The following is a 27,722-nucleotide window of genomic DNA, read 5'->3' as shown; positions in this document are numbered from 1 at the left end:
CCCAAGAGGAAGTTCGGAGATTCCAGAGCAAACGGTGGGATGCAGTCCTGATGCCGGATATTGTGGCGAAACGCTGGCATCATACCAGGACGTTACGCAGTATTATAACGTCTTCCGAGGAAATCAAAATCAGCCCCACACCCCACGTCGTCCACTATAGGCCGGGAAGTTTTCTGGCGCTGACGGCAAACATATTCGTACGTTTATGCACGTATATATCCCAACACGATTGACCCGCAGTGCTCGCATTGCGGGTGAAAAGGCACATTTAACCGCATTCCCTAGGACTGCAATAAGAACCCTTCACTCCCGATTTCCTGGCCTCTCTGTCACTTAAGGGATGGGAGAAGCATAACCCACAGCCTGGTATTACAGCTACAGGCCATACAAAGTTGGCTGACGACGTGCCCACCGAGCTCACCTATCTCTATATAGCATTTTCCGGACGCGATCAAGCACCGCCATCTTGGACTGATCATGCTGGAGTTTTGTATACATATCAAATAAACAAAAGTGGTGCGGTGAACCAGCACGCTCTAAAACACTTGGGCCGGTACAATCAACGTTCAATGACCATGATCATTTCACAAGACGACATAGAAAACTAGAAAAAACAATAGCTTATCAGCCGAACATGATGCCACCCATGAATGAAAAATGGAATCGTGTTGTGTTTTTATCATATTTTTTTTCTTTTGATGCAATTGAATAAAATACTAAAATCTTTATTTATTTAAAAATTGCCATTATTTCAAGCTTCGTACACTTTCTGAAAAACCTCTTCGTTTTACCCCATAGTATTGGGAGTGCCGTTCATCAAAAGCTGCTCACCTCTTTGAAATAATCATACTGAAAAAAGTGCCGAGTAGAATGTTCGGGATTAAGAGCAAGTTCATTATGGATATAATAATATTCGAGGTGTAAAAGAACCAGATTGAAGTAGGCGCAGAGGTGAGTGTATCGGAAAACGAATAAAACGAAGCGTTCGCTCATGCGAGTTGCAAAAGCCTTCGCGTTTTACACATAAACCTTGTTACACAACCATAACTTAACTCCGCACTTAAGGGAGAATGTCGCTGGAGTGACATGCATGTGAAATACGCGAATACTCGTGGTGCAGCAATAGTCGCTTGTCGCAGCCCGAAGGAACAATGGATGACAAAACGACGCACAGGAAGTACAAAGCCATGAACGAACAGCACCTCTTTGTATTTACCATTAGCCTGTACTAGAATGTCTTGTAAACTCAAGACGCGAAGCTCGAAAAACGAAAGGGCATAGTAAAAACAAAGTGAATCGCATAAAATTGAAAAAAAAAGCGACGCAAAGTTAGTTTTATAGCAATTCCTGAAAACTTACCAAACTGTAGCCATTTAATGCATTCTTTTGCCCAAAACGAAATAAGCAGTGTCAGGTTTGGCGCTAGCATCGTGTAACCATGATCGAATAGTTTAAAAATAGCTACCCTTACAAAATACCTACATAAAAAAAGGAAGAAAGAAAGAAGGAAAGAAAGAAAGGAAGGAAGAAAAAAAGAAAGAAAGAAAGGAAGAAAGAATGAAAGAGGCTAGGTATACGTTACTGTGAAAAATGTTTGCACAAAAAAATGAAGAAAACCTTCTGTTTCTGTAACGTCACAAGTCATTCGTTTTGATCACGCGAATGCGCTCCAGTCTTGAGCAAAAACAAAACAAAAATCGTGAACGAAGGAAAGAGGACGTCCCATTACTCGGTCTCATAGACATCAAACGACTTGATATAGCTTATGCGAGCCTGCGTGCTATATTTTGTGATCCAGAGAACACCATATAACTATTCAAACGGAAGCACGTACGCTAAAGCAATGATGCTTCAAGATATTTGTAAACTGGTGTGAATAAAACAACGGTGAATGCCAAGGAAGTCGACCTAGGTGGAACTCAGACATCTTGCGCATTGGAATGTCTGGTCAAGCGCTAGGCCGAGACTTCTGTGCCGAAATGTACGGATGCGTGAAAATCGCTTAAATTAAAAGTTGTTTGGGCTTGTTTTCTTTCCATGTTTGTCGTTTTTGGTGTTCTTGCTGTCATCGTCGTCGTTGTTTAGATCGTGTAGCACGAAGCAGCTCATCAGGCTTCACGCTACGCCACATTATCATGAAAATTCTGCTGCCAGTTTCTGTTTGATTTCAGTATTATACTATTCAAAATGCAGCGGTACTTCAGGAGAATGTGTAGCTGAATTTTCTCTACTGTTACATGTGCAAATTAAACATGAGAGTGGAGGAGGTATGGGAGAATGATGCCGATTCGCAGACCTATTTAGACGCCTGTCCAATCGAGCTAACAGCACATAAGTAGATGCTCTGTCTCAAACTATTGAAGAAGTTACAAAGTCTGAATGATGCCAGTGAAAATGACTAAATGTAAAACACTTGATTTTTAACATCTCCAAGCTGCACGGTAAACGTGATTAGGAGTATAGTTTATGCGAATAGAAACGCTGAACCATCGTACTCGTTCGACGATGATGGAAATGATTTCGCGTAAATACGTCTGTGCGGCTGACAGCGTGACATCGGCAAGCCACTGGTGGACTAAATTCTGGCCATTACGAATGTACTACACAACCAGGAAGTATAGGCATTCCTTGTTTGGCAATTTGTCTAACCTAACAGGAACGTACCAACGAAGCATACTGGACAGCAGGTAGAAAATATTTTGAAAGGCCAGCTCAGTTTCGACCAATTTTGTAACCCGCGTTGGGTGTTTAGTTCCTTGTAATAACACACAAATTTGAGGTACCTATTCGTAATTTTAACGAGATAGCGTTAAAGGGCTCGTGTCGCAGAAAACCCACCGCCGGCGTCCGCCCCGTTGGTTGTGAGCGAGAATAAGTCTATGCGTCAGTGACCGAAAAATCAAGTTACCGTGATAGCCGCGGGAGGCCGCTACTTGTTCACGCGTGCGCGCGCGATCACACTGAAAAAGCCGCGCATTCGAAGAAAAAAAAGTGCTCAAGGTCACGAGGCGTGGTAGTTTCTTTACCCTGCCACCCCTCCCTACTTAGCTTCCAGTGCTTTCGTCCGGACGATTAAAGATATAATGCAACTGCAGCATGCGACACACCTTTGTAACTGCATTCGCACTGGCCGGATTCTTAAAATATTTGCGGTGTTGAATTTGTGAGGCAATAACCCCTTCTAGTAAATTCATTCCATGGTTACTTTAAAAAGTGTTGGAGGGCCCCTTTAATACATTCTGTTCGACAGGTGTCACGACAAAAACGAAACCATTCAGCGATAATAGTGTGCCCTGGTCTAATCTACTGCGTGCGTGTGTGTGTCACAAAACATATCAATAAGTATGCACTTAGCGGTTGAAGGGTGCACTAGAGGCCGGATTGAGCAATCATGTTCAACTCCTCAAGGCGAAGCTTAAGGGTCCCCTAATTTTTAATTTCGGGGTTCGAAATGTGTAATCATCTTTACAAAAACTGGTGACTCATAGACTGATACCAATTCTACTCTCCACGCACTACATTGTATAGCTAACTTCATTACGGTCACTGCCACATCGGCTACTGTTTTCACAGCGCGGAAGAGACATTCGAAGGGGTCTTGTGTGCGGTGGTGTATTTGATGACATACAGATGAGAAGATGCGTCACTGCGATAGGCTGGCGTGGGTTTTTTGCATTTTGTTATTGTTTTAGACATCATCTGTGTGCAGTACGTTCCGAGCACTCGTTCAAACAGTCGGTGATGTGCGTCCCATTTGCAGCATGATTGATGCAAACGTGCAGACGTAATGTGGATATCATTCGTGGATGCTGTTGTCTGATGAAATCGAGGTAGAGTATACTTACAAAGAAAAATTATGTGGGGTAGGACCAAGAGTGATTGTCTTGTTTACTTCACTGTCTCGGTCTCTCATTGCTCTATTTATGTGGGTTATAGCAAACCAGTGTGTCAAAATTTATAGCTTAAATGGTACCTCAGGTAACAATGTGCGATTGAGGGTAAAAGAAATGAAATGAAATGAAATGAAATCGATGCTGCGTTCATGCCTTACGTATCCGCGTACCCACTTTTGCTTGTAAATGTATCGTGGCGTCGTGTTGTCGTCATCATACGTATACTTAAACCTCAGTTGAAATCAAACTCTAGTGAGAGAAGAGCTTCGACTACAAAAGACCAGAAAGATTGGGCTCTTGTCATTGTGACAATGTGCAAGTAAGGGCCGTTTTTTCTGCGATGAATCATCGCACAACTTGGTCCCTTTGCAGTTCGTGTTTTCGAGTTTTAGTCCATGTGCACCTATTTTGCTTTGCCAATGCAGACATTGGTCTGTAAAACAGACTGTTAAATTTGTGCTATATATTGAATCGACACCGCAGACAGGAAGGCTGTTGGAGATCTTGCGTTGTGCGCATAAGTAACGTCTTTTTTCTCATATTAGGAAGCTGTCATTCTAGAAACAAGGAAACAGAATTTCATTTTGCCGTATTTATTGTTGGGAACTGGTGATTTCTCTGTTTAAAGTGGGGAATAAACTGGTGAAAAACTACGCGTTCATCGTATAAATACATTGCATCAACAGGAAAGGCAGCGTTGTTCACAGCGCCTAACACTCAAGAAAAGAGAGAAAGAGAGAGAGATAAAGATGCAAGGAAAGGCAGGGAGGTTAACCAGACGCACATCCGGTTTGCTACCCTGCACTGGGGAAGGGATGAAGGGGAGAAAAGAGGTTGCAGAGAGATGAGAAGGTTTTGTGTGCAGAAGATTCTAGGACCTTGGACATCTGCCTCAGTTGCGCAGAAAGCGACTAAAGCACTGCTACTTTACTTAAAGTCAACAAACCTGAGCGACCGCCTGTAGACTGTGTGTGCTCCCCGAGTGTGCTCGTGATTGTGTGAACACTCCAAGAAAGCGACACACATTCACAGGGGCTGGTGGAACAATAGAATGCCATAATACTGAACAAACTAGTATCTTTAACGCGGAGTAGCGTATTGATAAAAAATTTATCCGATTTAACCGTAAGAACGTGAACGTTGCCGCAAGACATCTGCAGATGAAGTCGCTACATAAATTTATGTAGAGTTATTCGACAAGCTTTATTCATTAGCTCTTTCTACGCCGTACCTACGTTCCACGAGAAATTATTTCAGTCTTTTATAACATAATGCCCGACGCCGCACAGCCATTAATTTCTTATTCCACTCAGGCTATTGCGATTTCAGAAAGCAGAGATGAGTCAGACTGGTGAAAGAATAATGTCAAGCAGTGAAACCGGCATAAGCAGGTTATTCTAAATACGATGAGCCAGGTTCATTCTAGACGAAGTTGAGACTTCTTTGCATCAAACTTTCTTTGGCTTTTTTTTTCTTTTCTGTACGGGGCACGCGTGAATCAAGAAAAGTGAAAGGTAAAGAAATTTGTCCAACGGAAGGAAATTGCCAGTTCTTCGTGGTGAACTATGCAGGAGCTGGCATTATTTATAAAAGTATCATCATGGACTTGGCCTTAAAGCATCTCACGTAGCAGCGTGTTTAAGGGCACTGCAACCGAGCTCATTTATCACGTCTCCAAGGCACCGGTCGCGGCGAATGAGACGGAGTGGCGTTCCTTGCTGCTGATTTCCATAACAAAGAGCGTCGCTTCGTTGATGTTTTCCGGTCGTAAGGGAAAGGAGGTCCTGCCCGCGCCTTCTCCTCCCCCCTTGAGTGCCGAGTTACTGCCGTCCAGGCATGACCTTGCTTTTAGGTGGCTGGCTTTCCTCTTGAGCTCAACTCAATTTAGAGTGTTTAGGACAATACTTCTTAAGCTTGCATGGTTATCAAACCTTCAGTTATAAAGATGAAAAAAATAGAGGCTTTGTGTATAAATACTTACGTGCAGAAGTAGTAAAGAATCCGACGAAAATTCGGGAAGCGATATAGAGAAGCAAATATTTGAAAAAAAAGAGGCAGATGTATTACATGCTTAGTATTCTGGCTGCGCAGAACTGAATGATAAAAGGCGGCTGTTATTAAGAAGGAAACTGAGCAAAATGTTTAATGACCGTTTGCATAGTTTAAAAAGACCCATTACTTAAGTTTTGACTTTACCTGCTAAAATTGAAAAGAAAAGTGGATATTTTCTAATCAGATGAACGCTAAATGTCCGATTTTAATAATGACAGCGTTAAACATCTTGCGTGCTGTGATGAATATCACCCGAAAAATTGTGCCCATGCTCTTCGTGTGAGATGTTACGAAATATTGCTTTATTTTTTATGCGTAGCTTTTTGTGGAAGGCCGCAGCTCATACAAGTGGGATATTTGTATTTGTTCAACCCTATACATTGGCACAATACATTTTTTGCACTCGTGAGAAAGTCATGCCTTTGTGCGTGTACTAAAAGAGCTAAGCGGCGTCTTCGTCAATATGAAATGATGCTTGCGTGTAAGCATGATTTTCCACAGCCGCATGAAACGTGTGCCGTGCCTGACGACTTCGCGAAAGAGTACATGTCTACCTCTGTAGCTTTTCCCCGTACCTTTCCCAAGAAACGGTGTCAGGGAGTATAACGGCGCGAAGACTGAGGAACCAACGCAACCGATGGCGTTCTTTTCTGCTGCTCCTCCTCAATCATTTCACTTACCTTACTCCCCCTTACTGTACATGGCTATGCTACATGATCATACTACACATTGCTATGACATGGATACTTTCTCTTGCTTTCTATTTATCTCAATTTGTTTTCCTTTCGTCTATCTTTCTAGTCTCGCTTTCCACCTTGTTGTTTTTATTTCTTTTTAATGCATGTTTATTTCCGTGTCTTTTTCGCTTTACAGCTCTCTCTCTCTCTCTCTGTTTTTATGTTTATATACCTTTCTATATATTTTTATTCCTTTTTATATTTTCTCTCTTTCTCTCTGCACCCATCAGAGTTTTCGCATCTCAAGTTGGAAAAATCGGCACACATGTGGGATTGAAACAGATGATGAAGAAAATGACGAAGGGAGCGCGCGGGTTTGTAGAGATGACAATGTTTGTTTACACAGCCCGGTGGAATGTAAAACTTGAACAGGTCTGCTCTTTAAAAAGGGTTGAACTTTTAACAATTACTGTTCATAAAATTGCGTATAGATTGCCTCACATCTTCATTATTACTTAAACACTTCGTAAAGACAATACTTTTATTGCAGCGAATCTATTTCATATCGGTATGCAACACTTTCTTAAGTTGCCTATATTATGGTTTCTCCACAAATATAAGCATATTTCAGTGAAGACTAAATTACAGACAACACTTTAAAGGTCTTCAGTCGGCTGCATACGAACGCTCCGTCGCTTCTCACATCGGTGAGACTGTGGTGTGACAGAGCTACATAAATATTCAAGTCAATCGCCTGGAACGTTCGATTGACATTATTTTCCGTGTCATGGAGCAAGCAAGTGGGTGGTGTTTGTCACGGAAGATACTTTAAAAATACTGTTGGCTCCAAGCGTAGGTTTCTGCTCTCACATCATACAAGTTGTTCGGAGTATACCACATGCAAAGCGTCGTTATAAAAGCAGGAAGCCTTAGAAGTCCTATAATATGCAAAGAGTCACCATCAGCGTCAACACAAATGGTTGCGAAATACCACAATCAAGCGATGGCATCATCATCACGTCATGCATTGCCACATTGTGACATCTTCATGACATAACAGCTTGAAGTGATTAGGATCTCGCAATAATGCCATTATGGCGGCACGAACGTAACGATAGGCACGATAAATTAGAGAAATGTCATTTCAAAGAGGCTCTATACGATGCGTGCAAATTTTCTATGTTGTCGTACGGAATTACACGGGATGAGTCTACCTAGAGTATAATACAGTGCATTCATATTTGCTTATTTATCTGCACATAAACCAGCCTGCTGTGTACCTTGACTGTTGAGTCCCAAATATCGGCAAAAACTATCAATAAAGCATTCCATGGTGTATAACTCAAGTGAAATCAAGTGCTCGAATGAATAACCAATAACTTTGCGACTTTTACCTAGAAAGAAAATGAATGAATAATTAGTTTTTATGCTTTCTATTCACTCTAAACGTAATGAGCAATAAAATGAGAAACATGGTGGCGGGTTTAAAGGTCACATTGTTGAAACGAAAGCTGCAGGCAGAGTAATGCAATTCAATATCCGGAAAAATAGCAACAATATCTGTAAATAAGAAGAAGTTAAAATAAAAAAACGAAGCGTAACGCACTTAGACTTATGAGCAACAAAAAAGAAGGGGGGGGGCGCTGGAATTCGGAAAACTTTAGAGCGAGACACTTTATCGAATAATAGAAAGCAATTGAAAATTCTAACGATGAAAAAGTGGCAAACTTACAAAGTGGAGACACGACTAGCATCCTCAAAACTTTCGACCCAAGCTTCGGCTGCAAAGCGAGCAAAGTTCTGCCGAAACTGAAAAGTAGGCCATAGACAAAAAAAGTTTCCAGGAGGAAAAACAAAACCGGACGAAATGTGACCTCGACGTCGGGCGATTATTATTTTTTTCTTCGAGTTTGTGCCCTGCGCTTTCTGTGTCTGGATTCTAGCCACGGCACTTGGATTTCTTTTCAATGTTTGGGAAGCGGAGCAGCATTCCAGCGAGAATGACGACGGCTCCGGACCACTAAGGGCGATCGCAGAAGGGGGAGCCGTTTCCGGGATGATCGGAGCCAGCGAGCGCCCGATCGAAATGAAAGAGCGCAACCGCAAAAGCGAATGGTCAGTTCCGAGAATATTGCCGCTGCATTACGTCCGCGCTGTTGCGTCGACTCTTGTAGCTTTTCTTTTAGTCGATCACCAGTGTTCCGGTCGCATAGAGGACCACGCCACACGACATCTAATAAGGAAGATGGTTGGCGAAGACGGAAGCATGCCAATGAAGAACACGACGACAGGAATACGAGAAAGAGTATAAAACAAATATTCTCGCGTGAAAAGGAGCCCGAACGGGAAGCATCGGTAAGACTGTGACAGTGTGCACGAAAAACAAGAAGATCAATACAAGAAATGAAGAATATCTACAGCGATTTTATGCAGTCAGTTTGATTGCGGTTTTTTTTTCTCGCTTCTCATCGCTACTGCCTCTATGCGCGCACACAATCAGACCGCAACTCGGATCCAGAAAAAACGTCATCCGAAGGAAATAAAGGACCACCGCGATGACGAGTGCTGGAGCGAATGGTGACCGGCTGTCCGAGTTCCACGGTCGTATTGTCTCCGCACGCAATGCGGCTTCGTACATTGGAAATCAAAGGCCGGCCTATTGTTTTCCATGGACTCGCTAAGAAAGTTACGAGAAAGTAGGGTCGAGTACGCCTTCGCCTACGTATCTTGGAGTTCTTTGAAATAGGCATATACTGCGATATTCAGGGCTATACTCCGCCTATGGCGCCCCAAAAATATTGCTCGATGATCGCCAGTGGGTAATTGTGCGCAGCATTTTGTTGATATGGGAATGAACACTGAACCCGATAATTTTAGTTAACATCAATCTTAGAAAGTTTTGACAGTGATGCCATAGGATGCAATTCGTTAAATACGGTCGTAGTTAAAGGAAACGTCCACACGTGATGCCACATTTGATGTCGTCCTAAGCTGCGCTTGCACTCCCATTCTTAAATATAGTGCACAAATACTTAAGAAAAATTGTTGGAGCTCGTTCAACAAAAGTTAGGAAACCATAAAGCTTCGCCTTTGGGAGTTAAACGTTATCGAGAGATAGAGATCTTCTGTTCTTAGTGAGTATTTGAAATACTTCGAGTACTTGAAAAACATTCGTCAGTTTAACTGCATTTCCAAGCCGAGGAAGTTACTTTAAATGCATTCAGAAGGGCCTTTATTTATTATGGAGGAGCCGCAAGATTTACATACTTGCTGAACCTCCTCGCTCGACAAAGTCTGTTTTCCGAGAAGCAGCCAATGTGCGTAGTGTTGTAAAGACTTTCGACCCTGTTTCGGAGTGGCTTGAACTTCTGGACATGTGTGTTTGTTTACCGGACTTTTGAAGATTCGTTAGACTGTATATGAAATTGTGTCTTGCGCATGTGTACACGCGAACATAATTTTGCAACGATTAATTGTATACGTATTTGTGACAACATTTGATTACATTATTTCCATGCAGTAAAAAAAGCAGACCCGTGGCCATGTGATAGGACATTCTGTTTGCCTCGCAAACGACTCGTGTTTTTTCATTATTTTTCAATTTTTCATTATTTTATTTGGATTGTTTTATATCTTTAGGTTATGAATAAGATGATGATTTTTAGTTTAAACCAACAACGCCTACGCTAAAACCGACGGAATCGCCGGATTATCCACGAAACAATCTATGTTGCACAATCGCGTTAATAACATTTTCACGAAATCAACGAAGACGTAGTTGGAAGGGCTCAGGCTAGTGTTCTAGTGGCGGCAAATCATGCTTTCGTCAACTTTCAGTTCACTTGTCATCACTATCGGCAAAAGGCGCGTGTGAGAATTTGGTTTCTCATACAAGCTAAACTGGCTGAGCACTTGCTTTTGCTTTCTCCGAATGTTCATACGAGGTTTTCGGCAAAAAAGAAAAAAAATCGATCATTTTGGCTCAAATTATTGGTTATATTCTATAAGCATCATCTCTAAGCATAACTTTACTTAAGACAATGAAAAACTACCTGCCAGGACAATTGATGAAAATTAGGTGATTGAGCTTATTGAAAGACTGTGAGCAGTTTAGATAGTTGCAGCACCTGGCGAGACAGATCTCAGCCACGTGTTTCTTTCTGCAAGGCCCAAAGATTCACTTCGGCAGCGCGCGAGACCCAGTGTTATTCCACGGCGTACACCAGGGGGGGGGGCACACAAACGCTGACGTGCCAGTGCCACTACCCGACACCAATGTGCCCATAATATTTATTTACACATAAAAGTTAATTTCACCTCTTGCGTTTCTGTTGTACAACAGCTCAGCAGTACAGATTTTACCCTCTCCCTTTTTTTTCTATCACCACCAGGCTGAACTGGCTCGACTGAATCGACGCTGAAGATGAAGAACAGCGTCGACTGGTCGCACAGGTGGTCGAAATGCTCGACCTCTAGTTTTTGGCTCAAAATGAAAGTATGCCACTACTGCTAGCCTTGCTTTATTTAACTTGGTGAGGCATTGTCTGTTTTGTTACGTGCTTTGTTGGACTAAATACATGAATGCGACCCCCCTACTTAATTGTTCCCTTTGACTTTGTAGATTTTGCTTGTACCCAACTTTGCTCGTGTCTGGATTTTACTTCTGGCCGTAACCAGCCAACAAAGACTTCTCAGAAAGCTTCGGTCAAAATTGATTGTGGACATCGTGGACTCTCTCTGTGCAGAGCGACCAGATACTCAATTAAGCCCTTTAACCTCTGTTTTTCATCTCTTGATATTTCTCTGTCTCTATTTAATTTCCCAACATTAAGTTCGCGCTTACGTAGGCACCGCTAATCATTCGGGAGCCATTGGGGACGCGCACGTGTAAGGCTCGCGTACGTGCATGAGCACAATCAAGGGAGGTGGTGCGGAAGAGCGCAGCGACTGGAACATGCTCAAGGACCAAAAAGAAGCGCAGCTATGCCTATAATATGTGTGCCGACGTCCACTTGTGCTGTGTTGACAAATAGGCGAGGACGCAAAAAAAAAAAATCGCTGCCGGAAGCTCTAAACGTAGGGGGCGACGCATTTAAGTAGAGGACAGCGGAAACCCGTCCCCATGAGCGAAATAGAGAAAGGGAGCGTTACCAACGTAACGGCACGCAAGCTGGGATCATGTAATAGAGAAGGCAAGCAACGAAAAAAGCCCATTAGTGTACCCAGACGGTAATCAATTCGCCTTTACGTACTGAATAGATGTGATACGGGGCAGCGCGAAGGTAAACGGGACATGTTTTAGGGCGTTGAAGTGCCCAGGCTATGCAAAACGCAGCGCGATCAAAGGGCCAACCGTCGGCGCGCTGGAATGTCCAGGCAAAAGTATGTGCATACAGTTTCAAAGCGCGTGGGGCATTTTTTCGCGCACCTATATGATGCATTCGCGTGCCGTGTACGCCTGCCTAAAGGTGGAGTTAATTGTCTGCCGACGGACTATGATTAACGGAGAGCCGTACCTTACAGCACGGGTGTTGCTGCGGCGTCACGTGGTGCAGCGCAGCGTTTTTTTTTTCGGGCCTAAATTAAAGCGACTGAGGGTGTAATTATCGGAGGCCTTTGGCGAAGCTGGCTACTGTGTAGCCTCGATGGCTCTCTTCTCCCGCTTCGCGCGCGGTGGTGGGTGCGATACAGTGTGTCGGCGCAAGCGGGCAGCGAGCGGACTGCATTTGTCAAAGTATCGATGCCGTTGTTGCCGTAAACTCGGTAAACAACTTCACGTGCCCTAACGACCGTGTAGAGAGTTATAATCTGTTGTCGAGCTACAGAAGAACGTGGGAGGGGATAAATAATGCAGTGATCAGCGCCCTACTGAAAACATCGTCAGCGCACCAAGTAAACTGGCGTAATTATTCAAACTACTACCGGAATCGATCTGTTTGCAGCGGCCGGTTAAAAGCCGAAGGAGCATCAAGCTCTGATGAATTCGGGGACAAAGCTTCTGGTTTTTTTTCAGGGCCGGTCACTCGACCATTTGAGTGCATTGGGAGCCAAGCGTAGCCAGGGTGGATTATTCTGCAACTGCATCACCGCGTGCTTTCAAAAATGGTAGACATGACCGCTTTTTTTCTGTTCATGTCTTGTCGTTGTGTGAAATCGGCGTACTATACTCACTGAAACTGCTGGATTTTTTTTTTTGTAAGATCGGGGAACCAGTGCATAAATTGTCGGGATCACTTTCATCTGCTTGTCGGCACGTATGATTAAACGAGAAGGAACCACTGCAGTGGTTCCGGGGTCAAGTTTCGTTAGACAATGCACCCGTCCCAGCAGCATAGCAACGACGAATGCGATGCCCTCTCACGGGAGGTGGTGCAAAGGCCTTGTTGTGGTGGCGTGTGCAGCCGGCTTCCCTCCGTGGACGCGGTCGCACGTGTGAACCCCGCTACAATAAATGCTGATCCGGAGATTCGATGGTGACCCGCCGTACAGGAAAACCTACTCTGGCCATAATTAGAGTCACGGCCTAAGTGGCCCTGAAGTTGGGTGCAGCCAAATGGCCTTGGAATGTTTTCCTCCTCTCCTTCAGCTCACGACGAGCGTGTCAGCGCTGTTTGATATAAGCACGAATGTGAGCTGGTCGCCCTGTCCAAAATTTTTTTGTTTTGTTTTAATGAAACGTTTTTCGATGAACGCAGCTGTCCACGTTGTATTGTGAGCACTGTAGCATTGTGGTCCGTTGTTGCAGGGCATTCTTTTGGCGTCTTGACCGTGGAAGATAACTTTCAACCATGAAAATGCGTGATCGTTACAGTAATAAAAGACCACGCCCTCACGCGCTTTTGTATGGTTGGCTGGGAAATTGTGTGGCCCGTGGTCGATGACTACATAAACACTTTAAGGAATCTTTAAACTTCATAGTGTGTTTAAAGAAAGCCTGTGACCATCACACGGACTATGCCATGTCTGTTGTTATATTTTATTTATTCATTCTTTCTTTACTTTCTCAGCAATAACGTGATTGACGAGAGAGTGTGAGGAATAGAGAACACAGCTGGAATCGTTCCGGGGCACGAATGGATGGTGGACGAACGCCACGAGTATGAAACATTCAGGACTTTCTCCTTAAAAGCAGAAGTTTTGTTTTATGTGGGGAATAGACCATGGATGGGCGGCATGGTAAGCGAAAAATTGTTCTGGCCTCCACACCATCTTGTTTGATTTTTCGGACATGGTATTTGTCACCCAGATTCAGATGAAACATGGTCACTGATCAAGTCTGATGATGATGAACCTTTCGGAACCACGTATGAGTCCCTTGTTCACTTAGCTGAACCAGATGCCATCGTGAATTACAAAGCTGGTGGGTTATGCAATGAGTGTGCGTAAATAGTAGGCATAGTTCCTGTTCTCCTATTCGTTGTAGCTGGTGTTGACTGGATGATGACAGATTCTAGGAGCCGGCGGGATGGCAGGTTTCTTTTTCTTGGTGATGACAGCAGCATAGTCCCGGTCGTTTGCGTGATTATGTTCAGCTTCAAAGTTTCATGTTATCTTCATAATTGACGATGCCTTCAGGTCCAGCTCTGTGAACAAGGAACTCGTATGTTTGCAAAACGCCGATCATCATCAGACTTGGTCAGTGACCGTGTCTGAGAATCTCATTCAATACGTGGCAAGACGAAATTTCGTCGCACTCTTCCCTGCACCAATTCAGTGTCATGAGCGATCAATTTATTGGTGAAATTAAATAAATTTCAGTTTAAAGCGACTATGCAATTTATGTAAACAGTCAAAACAAACCAATCACACTTGTCACTATGCCTCTATAAGACAAGCAACAGCTATCTAATGAATTAAAGTGTTAGTTATCTAGAAGTTACTTTGTTCTGTTTCGGGTTATCTAATGATCGATATGTAAAGTTTAACGTCCCAAAACCACCATAGAAATATGAGAGACGCTGTAGTGGAGGACTCCGGAAATTTCGACCACCTGGGGTTCTTTAACGTGCGCATGTGCTTAAATCCGAGCACATGGGCCTACAACATTTCCACCTCCATCGAAAATGCTTTCATGTTCTCTCATTCAGTCGTTCGTGAGGCTTGTAGGAACACGCACAAACAAGCTAATGTTACTCTTTTGTACGAATGGTGACGCGACACGTAGAAAGAGCACTTGTGGTTAGAAAAAAAAAATGTTGAATGATTTCCAGTACTTATTCGTACTCAACTATGGGAGGGCACTGAGCCGTCCCGCTAAAAGAATTCTCAGACTGAATTATATATGATATTGTGGGAAAGCATGTATGAGTGTTTCTAGCACACGCAGCAGCGTGGCAGGGTAACAACAATGAATTGGACCAATCTTCAAGATAGGGTCATGACGCATTAGCAAGGAGGTGTAAATGGAGGTAACAGAGGCACCACACAAAGAATTCCATTACTAGACATTTCTCATCCGATAGGCTCAAATTAATTCTAATCAGATAGACTCGAATTTTAATGGACTATATGACTATGCAGTGTTCTTCATCAAACGGGCATGTTTTAAGCTGTCATTCACAAATCAGCGTGGTTGGTATAAAATTTACGTCGCGTCAGTAGAATTCAGCAGACCGCATGTGCCACCTATTTGACAAAGGCATTTTGACGTTTGGAATGATAGACGTCCACGTAGGCGGTCCCCGGTAGCACGCGTGGTGCCTATACGTGGTACATACGTGGTGACTATACGTGATACGTGGTGCCTATAGGTGACACCAGTGTGCGCTAGACGTCATCGAATATAAGAACCTCGTGAAGCATGCTCACCTTCCATATTAACAATCGTCAAGACTGCTACATGCTCCATCACAAGTGTTTTGCATTCAAGTATTTGTGTTTGTGGGCTGTTGCGTTTGTACTTTCAAACCGTCCAGACGACTAATATACGTATTGTGGGGTTTCCGAGTTCACATATCATATCATCTAAGATATAGGAGTACCCAGAGTAATGCAAAATTAAACACCGAGCTTCAGGAAAAGAAGGATTGACAAAAATGCATTATAACAAGTGCCGAATTCTGGTAAAAAAGAAACTCAAAACACACTCACCTGATTTCAACAAAGTAAACTACGAAAACACATATACAGCACATTGTGGCAAAAAGGCACCGTAAGCACATTCTTTTGTGAATACGCTTCTGATTTATTGCCTCCGGACGCCTTTTTTGCACGAAAATTCAGCCATACGTGTCTCTATCGAATATCGATGCTCACGACGGCAAAAAATGCCTTTGCTTGAAAGAGTACCTGTTTTTTTTTTCTAAAGATTCATTATCTGTAAAGAATACAAAAAAAGAAATGTAAATTTATATTCAAGGTCACTGAGCACTTAGTATACTTTTTTCTAACCGCTTCTCCTGTCTGTGAGTCTACCTGACCTGTTTAGTGAACCGTAGCCCAATGGTGTGTTTTTTGTTTTTTTTTGCTCTCGAAACGCATTTATATGCGCCATATTTCAAGAAGCTTTCGCTATAAAAAACCCACTGCTCATTCGACATTGGAAAGCTGTATATGTAAGCACCAGTATACCTCCTTATACGCATAAAAGCTATCAATTAATTAGAGCCCTGTTCGTACGCGGAGCAATGACTTCGTTGGCTATTGCCTTGTCGATGCGTCATCGCTTGATGACATGTATCGATCTCCATTTTGCTATCCCATGAATACCTTCATCAGGCCAAACTCCACACCATACGTATGCTGTGCCCGTGTATCACGTTGAATTTTACATTTCTACCGGTATATGTATGGGTAGTGAGCTTGCCTGTAACTCCGGAGGTCATTTGGACATTCACCTTGACAAAACAATGAAAACAGAAAAGGAGCATTAGTGTAATTAGGCCGCAACCAATACAAATTGAGACACCAAATGCTCAACTCTGCTATACTAAACGCCGTGGTACGTGTAACGACATTACAAAATCGGGCACATGAACAAGGAGGCAAAAACAAAAGTACGCAACTGCATAGCACATCCGCATAGAAAGCTCGAGCACCACCTAATTAGCAGAGTCAATGAATAGTTACGAAACATGAAAATGACCGTCGTTCATCCGTCCTGCTCTATCCCCTGCTGAATGCTAATATACGTACAAGTGAAACACCTTTTGCTGTTCTGGATCGTCGCGATTAGCACCTCCATGCATGCACGCGTTTCGGGTGCGCATACACGCTGGTATAGCGTGCTCCCTCAACATAGACGAGATTGCGCACGTTTCATCACAAAACAGACTAGCAGGGCGTGGCGCATGAGGCGCTTGTCTGGGAACTTGATCGATGGGCCCACAAAGCAGAATTCAAATGGACGGACGAAGTGGAACGTTTTTCGCGCAACTCTCTAACTGGCAATGCACGCCATGGCGCAAGTTCCATGCCATTCGCCCGCTCCCTTTTTTCCCACAACGCCATTTACGTTCCGTGGGGCGTTGTACCGAGTGTTCCCGAAAGGGTTGCAGAAAATAGCAACTTTTCCCTCCGTGAAATCACTGTCTGCCTCTCGTTGGCGCTGTTCGTGCCTGCGCTTCACTGTTGCCCGCTGCTTATGGATGCGCGGGACACGGCGGAAGTGCATGGGCAGAATAGGAGAGCTGGCCTGTTCGGGAGTAAGATCTCGTGAACTATAGTTGTGCGGCAAACACTTCCGTATCTTGACCGTAAAATTATGGTCCCGTAGCGCAAATTGCCGAATAACAAATATAAAAGAGAGGGAAAATGAAGGAGGAATCGACCAGTGATGGTATATAAGAGACAGTAGGATTGGACGTGTTGCTATAACATGATAAAGAGTGCTTAACAGCGCAAACTACAGGAGGGGATAGAAGAGACGAGACGCAGCGCTATCAGCGCTCTGTCTCGTCTTTGTCTCTGATAGCGCTCTGCCTCCAGCACTCTGTCTCGTCGCTTCTATCCCCTCCTGTCGTTTGCGCTGTTAGGCACTCTTTATAGTGATGGTATGTTTTCTGGAACTAAGTTTGCGCAAGAAAAAAAAAAACCTTTTTATATATATATAGCGTGGGCACTATGTTGCAATAAATCAGTCAAAAGTTAGCACTCGCACTGCTCGTTTTTCCTGCTTTAGTTTTTTGTCGTTACAGTCAATTCGCAGTACGACACATTTACAGTATTGACTAACACAACAGCAAGTATACTTCTGAAACACTTTCTCGTGATTCTGAAACTTGAACTTGGGTATAGTTCACCGGCATTATTGCAAAGCTGGTTAAACTCGTGCACGTGCGTAGTTTTTCACCCGCAACGCTGGTGTAATGATTATGATGCCTACACGAAGGTCACAGGATTAAATTCCGGCAACGGGGGCCGCGTATTAAATAGAGGCGAAAATACTCGAGGCTCGTGTACTTACATTTAGGTGTACTTTTCAGAACCTTAGGTTGTCGTCATTTCAGGTGCCATCTACTACGTATGGCGCACCACATAGTCATATCGTGCTTTTTGGACACTATACCCCAACAACTGTTATGGAATAATAATAATAATAATAATAATAATAATAATAATTCATTAGGCTTTGAGTATCGTTCGCTCTTCTTTTGTCATTGCTGCTGAGATGGTTTCACATAAAGCTGCTGCTATTACTTTATAACTTTATTAGAAATGCCACGAATAATCAACCAAAGTTACTTTTATGTCAGTGAAGTTCTTTGCAGGCTTGAACGAACATGTTTTGTCGTATTTAGACACCCACAAACTTTGTGCATTTATATTTTCAGTGCTCATAGAAACATACTGTTTCGAAACCATTGCCCGATGCCGGAACGCGTTTTAATTAGGAAATAAAACAGCGATATAGTAACCGCAGTTGAATCTTTCAGCACTCCACCATTCAAATATCATCTCGGATGCCATAGCTTACAATTGAGCCACCCAGAATTTCACGCCGCGCCGGTTCGCTCATCTCGGGGCACAATCAGCAAGAATTACTCCGAGATGTGAACAATGATGACCGAAATGCAGGCGGAAAATTCTTCCGCCTACACTGCCGTGTCTTTGTGAGAGCATGCCAAGTTTAACACGCGAAGCACTTTCACGCTGAAGTGCAACGCAAAATCTTACTTTGTAGCGGTTCTAATAAATTACCACAAACATTGCTAAACGTACTGAGCAGTGTTGTCCCAATCTTGACATGTTAAGCTCAACATCTTGAGCATCTTAAGCATTACGGAAGAGATTTAGCAGTGAAAACAATATGCGGTGATAGTAATATTTCAAGAAAAAAAATTAACAGTGACGAGGCTGACTAATTTGTGGCGAGGCGCCACCGATTCTTGCATGTCACCAACCATTTTTTTCTTTCTCATTTTCATTTTTGTAATCATTCCTATGACTTCGGGACATCCCCGCGTGGCGCCATCTTGTTGTGGAAGCGACAGCATGCTGCCGTAACTGAACGCGAATCAGGCCAAAGCAATTTATATCTGACGAAAAAAGCTAGTCACCAAAAAGGGCACCCGACTGCATACAGAAGAGAGCCACTGGAATGTTTTGGTGAAATTGCAGTTCCTCTCTACAAAGTGCGTGAATATTTGAGGACAATAAAACACCACACATTCAAAACACACGGGACGATATAGTAAAGTACTAAACACTCAGGAAAGCCACAGGATTCTTCGCGTGGAACTGCAGTTTTACCAGAACTTTCCAGCTTGTCTGTGCCGCATAAAAATATGGAGTCCTTTTTGATAAGTACTTTTTTTAGCCAGGTATGATTTTTTTGCCAAATTTCTCTTCAGTTCCGACATGCCGCCGCTGTAACCGATGACAGATGGCCCTACGTGCAAATGTCTTTAAATCGTGGTTGGCCCTTATATATTTCTCCAGTGAAGGGTAGTAGTATTGAAGCACCATAGTGTAGTACTGAAGGACCATGGTAGGAGTAAACCAGACACTTCTCTGTTCAACCACCTTGACCTCAGCGCCGAAGTTTCCTTACCTCTGAATCTCAAACTATTTTGCTCTCATGCAAATCAGGTGAGGTCACAATAGCAAAACTAAACTTCGTGGTATCGATATTCAAGAGCGACATTGAAAAAGCGAGGAGAGGGATCATAAAATGTGTTTGCAGAAAAAAAAAAGCTTCCGCTTAGAAAGCCCATAGAATAATCAGTTCGCCGCACATCAGTGCAACCATGACAAAACCATTTGCGGAGTGCAGACATTGCAGCAGTTAATGAAACCGTCGAATGCTCCGCTTCGCAAAAAAAAAAAAACATTATGCAAGCGGCATGTTTTTTTTAAATTCATGATTTAATGGCAAGAGGAACTTTTGCGGGACGAAATTGAACTGCAACCTAAATACAATGCAATATAAATATAATGCAGAAGTTTGATCCTGCCGATGCAATTTGAAGCCAATCTACAATTTGTTTTTTTTCTTTTAGCCTCACGAAAGTGTGTTGCAGCATGACATCTGCGCCAGGGTAATTGCAACATCGCTTCAGACACACATCATCAGTGGAAACAATGAAAAAGAAAGCCTTTTCTTCGAAAGATACAGATAGTATGAGGCACCCCTGCCAACAGTAAAATAACACAGAATGCTATTATACTCTCGTGTAAATAAAAGAAGGAACAAAAAAGAAAAAAAGGAAATAAATGCAGTCTCGTTGATTCCGTCTGGCACTTCTAATTGGAACGTGACCTCCCATCATTTTCAGAGAACGGGTTCCATCAACTCTTGTCATTATAAATGAAATCTGTATGAAATTCTTCACATGTTATGCTTTGCTTATTTTTGACTGCAAAGATTAATGAGTGGCTGCAGATATTTTTACCCCCTTTTTTTCGCAGTTCGCATTTTCGGTATGTAGTAGCAGCGTTAAGCAAGAAAACAATGATCTAGTCCGCAAACAATTATGGACCAATATGCGGTTTACCATAGCGTTGGAAAAAGCAGGGTTGCGGTACAAAAAGCCATTGATTTTTGTTCCGTGGAGATCCGCTTCTGCTCCGACGAAGACAACAGCGGCAACGACGATGACGATGACGACAAAGACAAAAACTTGATTTCTGCGACAACAGTGGGCTCCGGCACTCGGGACTGCCCCCATAAGGTGTTTCCACATTCGTTATTTTGTTGAAAATTTTATAGTAACATTATTTTTGTTCCGGTAACACAATTGTGCCAGTGGGCAATCTACGAATAAACGCATAAAGTCGATAATAATGACCAGCTTTGCGGCAGTAGGCAAAAAAAAAGTTCTGTGCCAAATTGCGTTACAAGAATTGTAAGAACAGAAGTAGAACAACATAAGTTTTTACGTTTCTTAAATATACACTCTGGGAAAGTGCAAGAGGTTTTTCGGGAAAATGTTGAATTCCTGTGAAATAGGGCGCCTTCTTTGCAGATACTATTTTCCGTGATAGCAGGATGAATCGCAGGCTGGCTACAGCTAAGATTTCCCCAGCCTGGGAGAGAAACAGAAACAAAAATGAAATATTGGGGTATAAGACCGGCAGGACATCCAACAAATGACTCCGTTTTTTTTCCTGTGCTTTGGCTCTTCCCGCAAATGCTGGTCTGAAGACGATATCGTACAACGCACGATCCTTCTGTGTGATGTTTCGAAACACCACTCCTATCGGTTTTCCTTACCCGACAAATAACCTGACTAAGTAGATAGCGTTTTCATGTAGTAATGTTGGCTTCCTCGCATCCAAGTCAGGCTTCCTCGCATACAAGTCAGGTTTATCTCTCCCGCACTGACTAGAGTGAGTTACGAGATGTACTCTGTATAGTGGAATAGTCGTTTTATAGCGAACAAGCAAGGCATTGAGCTACACATAAGAAGAAGGTTGGAAAGAAAAATTGGACAGGGTGCGGATCGACTGCAATGTTCATTGCGCGAAACGACGGGAAGTCAGTAAAGCAAACTTGTTCCAGGAACAATCCGGAAGTGTGAACATCTTTTCCAGGCCCTGTGTCGCGTTGAAGCAGTTTATCTTTCGCTTGAAAGGAATGAAAGATTCGACGGGGCAAAACTTAAAATTCGGTAATTTTAAAAGTGCGCGGAGAGCGTCCCGAACGAGAAAAAAGTGAACAAGGTCTACCTGCTTTGACAACAAAAAGTAAGAATAAAAAAGAAAAACTAGGTGTTGATATAATAATAATATGCCGAGTATAACTAAAGAAACAATAACAATATCGGAGATTTCACGTGCCAAAACCATGATTTGAATACGAGAGACGCCTTGTTAATGGGCTCCGGAGATTTTGACCATCCTTTGTCCTCAGACGTGCTTTGACACCGCCCAATACGTGGCCTTCTTGCGCTTTACCTCCATCAACATGCTGCCGTCACAGCCGGGATTGAACATGTCCCTTTCGGGTCAACTGAAGGCTACCACTAACTGCTGCGCCACCGTCGTAAACATATTCCGAAACGCCAAGAAACATCTTATGTTACCAATCAGCACAACGACTTTCATTAACCAGTTTACTTATCTGCGAGTGCGGCAACTTTCAAAGTGAGGTACAACAATGTCCGTTTGTCCTGCAAGGTTAGTTTGACATTGCTCTCATTTGATTGATATGGGGCGAACGGACGGAAGTTCTGCAACAGAAAGCTCGTCATCCACCACCGTTGGTTCACATTCAATGAAACTGTTTGATCACTCCTGAACCAATGTATAAGTTGTTTCACAAGACTAAGCGTACTGTATGAACAAGCCCACAAGTACGAATTATCAAATCTTTGACGGGCTTCGCTGTTTGAGATGTCATTGTTTGACATGGTGGTGCATCTTCTATCTTGATGTTTAAGACGTTCAACCGAAAGTGACCTGCGATCTTATCTTAGTGAGAGGATATATTCGTGTACTGCCTAACATGGACTGAATACTTAAACGCATTCATAGTGACGAAACCACTTGATATAAATGTATAAAAAATAACAGTTCGGAAAGCTTCAATTTCAATTTTCCTGGAAATATCGTGCTAGAAAATGTTCTCATTTTTATCTTCATAGTTAGATAAATGCAGTGGCGTATCAGGCTAAAAGTAAGTTGCCAATCATTGGTTATTTAGAGTAAGTGATTTCGAGGTCATTCGGAGCGACGTATTGTTCAAAGAAAAGGGATTTATTAATCAGCAAAGAAACACTATGCTGCTGTAGACAAGGAAGCTTATCGCTGTCTCTATTGGCTTTAGTGGCGCATGCTTTGCACAAACTGCCCTTTCGTCTTAAAGCCTTACCTCAAAACGTTGACGTTGCTGCAGAACATATTGTCACGTGCTTGCCCAAGAAAGACGATGACACTTCTGCATGTGCCACGAAGGACTACGAAATGGACGAAGAAGAAGAACTCGCTTGCGCGTTCTAATTAAAAAGATCGACCTGCTTCTGGCCTCTCAGTCTCTACGGCAAGACCTCTGTTTTGACGTCGTGACACTGGTGGAGGTGCTGGAGCCTACAACCGGATGCAGGACAGTCTTGCTCGGACCCGTTCACCTAGTCCAAAGACCCAGCCCCTCGTCACGACTCCGGTGCACCGATTCAGTCGGCGCCTACTAGGCCTAAGTCCGGAGTCCGTACCTGTTCCGCCTCTAACCAGCATGGCAGCTCCTACCACATCCACGGCTACTCTTCCATCGCAGACCACTCTTCCCTCCCAGGTGACTCTTGAACATCCTCGCGTTCCTGAAGTTTTCCATGGGGAAGAGTACGAGGATGTCGAGGACTGGCTCGAACAGTTCGAACGGGTCGCTGTATCTAACCAGTGGAACGAACAGCACAAACTTGGCCGTGCATATTTCGCCCTGGAAGATAGCGCTCGCACGTGGTACGAGAACCACGAGGCTACTTTCCAATCTTGGGAAGATTTCCGTCGAAAGCTCCTCGCCACATTTTTTAACATGGACCGACGGGATCGCGCACAGCAACTGATTGAGGCTCGCGCACAAAAACCCAACGAAACAGCCGCCATGTACGCAGAGGGTATGATCCGTCTGTTTCGACGAGCTGACCCTGACATGCCCGAGGCGAAGAAGGTGCGTCACCTAATGCAGGGTGTCAAAGAACCAGTGTTTGCGGGCCTCGTACGGAATCCACCTACAACAGTAGATGAATTCATCAGGGAGGCGACTGTCATCGAGCGCGCACTGCGACAACGATACCGACACTTTGACCGCCTGCCGAACCACACGGCAGTAAGTGCTGCAGCTCAGAACACTGCCGTGTGTGAAAGTTCCCTGCGACAAATGATTAGGGAAATACTGCGTGAGGAACTTCGGGCCCTCTGCGTCCCTCCTACCCAACCACCCGTCGCATCTGTTGCCGAAATCGTCCGCCAGGAGTTGAGGCAAGCCGTTACACCACCGGCGCCAAGTCCTGAGCCACATCCAGCGAGCTACGCTGATGTGGTCCGTCGTCCTCCACCGTCATTTGTGGCGACACCCTTCCAGCCACGACCCGCGGCCGTACCTTGGTGGCAACGGGATTCCATGAGACGACCACCAGTTCGCCGAACTGACTTGTGGCGCATGGCCGACCGTCGACCTATTTGTTTCCGCTGCGGAGAACCAGGTCACATCGCTCGCTATTGCCGTCATAGCGATTCCGGCTTCGGGAACTTTTCTCGTCCCGCTTCTTTCCGCTCTGAAGACCGTCGTACCCACAATGCCGATCAACTGTCGACTGGCCAAGCAACTTCACCGTGTCGCTGACGATCTCCATCTCCTGCGCGTCACCGTGACTTCCCTCAGAGCTACGCGGACGTCACCAGAGGCCGTTCGCCTAGCACGCGCCGGGGAAACTAACTGCTGCGACCTCCGGGGGCAAGGTTGCCAATCGTCGAGACTCAGAAAAGTTCCCCCTATCATCGCAAGAAGATATGACGACAACCACGACAAATACGACGACGAATACGACGACGTATACTAATGCCGGTGAAGTTGTACGTGCTGATCTTGGCGTTTTCATTGACGGACATTACCTTACAGCACTGGTCGACACTGGCGCTGACTTCTCAATCATGCGACAAGAACTCGCCGACCGCCTTAGAAAGGTCAAGACACCGTGGACAGGGCCACACATAAGGAGTGCTGGTGGTCAGCTGATGATTCCCACGGGTAAATGCACCGCTCGACTTCGCATTGGGAATTCTAGCTTCGTGGCCACTTTCGTCCTGTTGCCAGACTGCTGTAAAGAGCTCATTTTGGGCATGGATTTTCTTCGAGATCATGGCGCTGTTATCAACATCCCTCAACGTATGGTGACGTTTTGCGCACATCCGTATGTCGACGACAGCAGCGACGAACTACGCGGCAGTTTGCGAATAGCCGACGATGTGATGCTCTCACCGAGATCCTGCTGCCTTGTGTCTGTGTCCAGTGGATGGCCTTCCTATAAGGATGTGATAGTGGAGCACAGAGTTGCTCTTTTGCTCACGCAAGGCATTTCCATCGCGAAAGGCATCGTAACGCTTACTGGTGGACAGGCAGAAGTGCTCCTTACAAACTTCAGCAACGAGCGCCGTCAAATCCAGAAGGGTACCGCGATTGCCTACTTCGACGATATAGACCAAGCTGGGGATTGCTGTGCTTTGCAACCAGATGACGTGACAGTCCCTGCCTCGACAACTTTGTCGGTGGACATCTGCTCCACGCTACCGCCCTCTGATAGGAAGCGTCTGCTTGGACTTATACACCAATTCGAAGACTGCTTTTCGCGTACGTCAAAGGTCCAGCGGACACCATTGACCAAGCACCGCATCATTACCGAAGACAACACTCGACCGATTCGGCAGAACCCCTACCGTGTGGCTCCGAAAGAACGCGAGGAGATTCAGAAGCAAGTACAGAAGATGCTCATGGATGACGTCATACAACCTTCGAAAAGTCCTTGGGCGTCCCCCGTGGTTTTAGTCAAGAAAAAAGACGGCAGCTTGCGTTTCTGTATTGATTATCGCAAGTTGAACCAAGTCACGAAGAAAGACGTCTATCCACTGCCTCGCATAGACGATTCACTCGATCGGCTGCGTCATGCGCGCTATATCTCTTCAATGGACCTCCGAAGCGGCTACTGGCAGATAGAAGTCGACGAGAGAGATCGTGAAAAAACGGCCTTTGTGGCGCCTGATGGCCTTTACGAATTTAAGGTGCTTCCTTTTGGGTTGTGCTCAGCGCCAGCCACGTTTCAGCGTCTCATGGACACCGTACTATTGGGCCTGAAGTGGCAAACATGCTTGGTCTATTTGGACGATGTTGTTGTATTCTCAGCATCATTCGAGGAACATCTCAGCCGTCTATCCACCGTACTCCAAGCCATACGCTCGGCCGGCCTCACTTTAAAACCAGAAAAATGTAATTTCGGTTTCAACGAACTCAGCTTCCTAGGCCACGTCGTCAGTCACGAGGGTGTTTGACCTGACCCGGCCAAAATAGACGCCGTAGCGCAATTTCCTGCACCCCGTGACAAAAAGGCTGTGAGACGCTTCTTAGGGTTGTGCGCCTATTACCGACGATTTATCGAGGACTTTTCGTCTATTGCGGCGCCATTGACACGACTCACACGTGAGGACGTCCCTTTCTTTTGGGGTGAACAGGAGCAAATGGCATTCAATGAACTGCGACAACGCTTGCAAACACCTCCAGTCCTTGCGCACTTCGACCAGGACGCCCCTACAGTACTTCACACTGACGCCAGCAATGTAGGTCTAGGTGCCGTTCTGGTGCAGTGGCAAGACGGCTGTGAAAGAGTAATAGCCTACGCCAGCAGAACTCTCTCTCGCACGGAGGAGAACTACTCGACCACCGAGAAGGAGTGTCTCGCCGTGGTGTGGGCAGTCATCAAATTTCGTCCGTATTTGTATGGCCGCTCCTTCAAGGTTGTTAGCGACCATCACTCTTTGTGCTGGCTCACCAACCTTAAAGATCCATCTGGTCGTTTGGCACGCTGGAGCCTAAAGACTTCAAGAGTTTGACATGACCATCGTCTACAAATCTGGGAAGAGGCACACCGACGCCAACTGTCTCTCACGGTCGCCAGTGGAAACTGTCGCTCCTGATGACGAAAACATCGACGCGGCATTCTTGGGAGTTGTCAACACGGCCGCTATTGCACGAGAGCAGCGCAGTGACCCTGAGCTGTTACCACTCATTGAATATTTAGAAGGACGACGTAAAGACGTGCCGCGGTTATTTGCTAGAGGACTGCCATCTTTTTGCTTGCGAAACGATGTTCTCTATAAGAAAAACTTTTCACCAACCGGTGACCCGCACTTGCTCGTCGTGCTTGCCTCTCTTCGAAGAAAAATTATGGAAGCGTGCCATGATGAAGCAACTTCTGGTCATCTAGGCTACACCCGAACATTGTGCCGACTACGATGCAAGTACTACTGGCCAAAGTTACCTGCTGCTGTTAACCATCACGTGCGAACTTGCACCGACTGCCAAAGACGCAAAGCGCCTCCCAGCAAGCCAGCCGGTCTTTTACATCCAGTCGAAGCACCAGAAAAGCCGTTCACCCAGATTGGAATGGATTTCCTGGGTCCCTTTCCAACTTCCACAACAGGGAACAGATGGATTATTGTGGTCACTGATTACCTGTCCCGTTATGCGGAGACTAAAGCTATGCAGCGTGGCACAGCAGCAGAAGCCGCTCAGTTTTTCATCGAAAACATCGTCCTTCGGCATGGCGCTCCGACAACAGTGATCACAGACAGAGGACCTGCCTTCACCGCAGAGCTTTTGGAGTCGGTTCTCAGACTTAGCGGTACAGCTCACCGGAAAACAACTGCATACCATCCACAGACAAACGGACTGACGGAGCGCCTCAATAGGACCCTCACAGACATGATCAGTATGTACGTTGACACGGAACATAAAAACTGGGATCAGATATTGCCGTACGTGACCTTTGCTTATAACACCGCTCGACTAGAAACCACTGGAATGACACCGTTCAGTCTGATCTATGATCGCGAAGTCACGACAACATTGGACGCCATGTTGCCGCATGAGTGTGACGGCATCCATGTAGACGCCGAAGAGTTCACTCAGCGTGCCGAAGAAGCTAGACAGCTCGCGCGCGTGCGCATCTGT

The sequence above is a fragment of the Rhipicephalus microplus genome, unplaced genomic scaffold (assembly GCF_043290135.1).
Source record: "Rhipicephalus microplus isolate Deutch F79 unplaced genomic scaffold, USDA_Rmic scaffold_52, whole genome shotgun sequence".
NCBI classification, from domain to species: Eukaryota; Metazoa; Arthropoda; class Arachnida; order Ixodida; family Ixodidae; genus Rhipicephalus; species Rhipicephalus microplus.
This window is presented reverse-complemented; position numbering follows the sequence as displayed.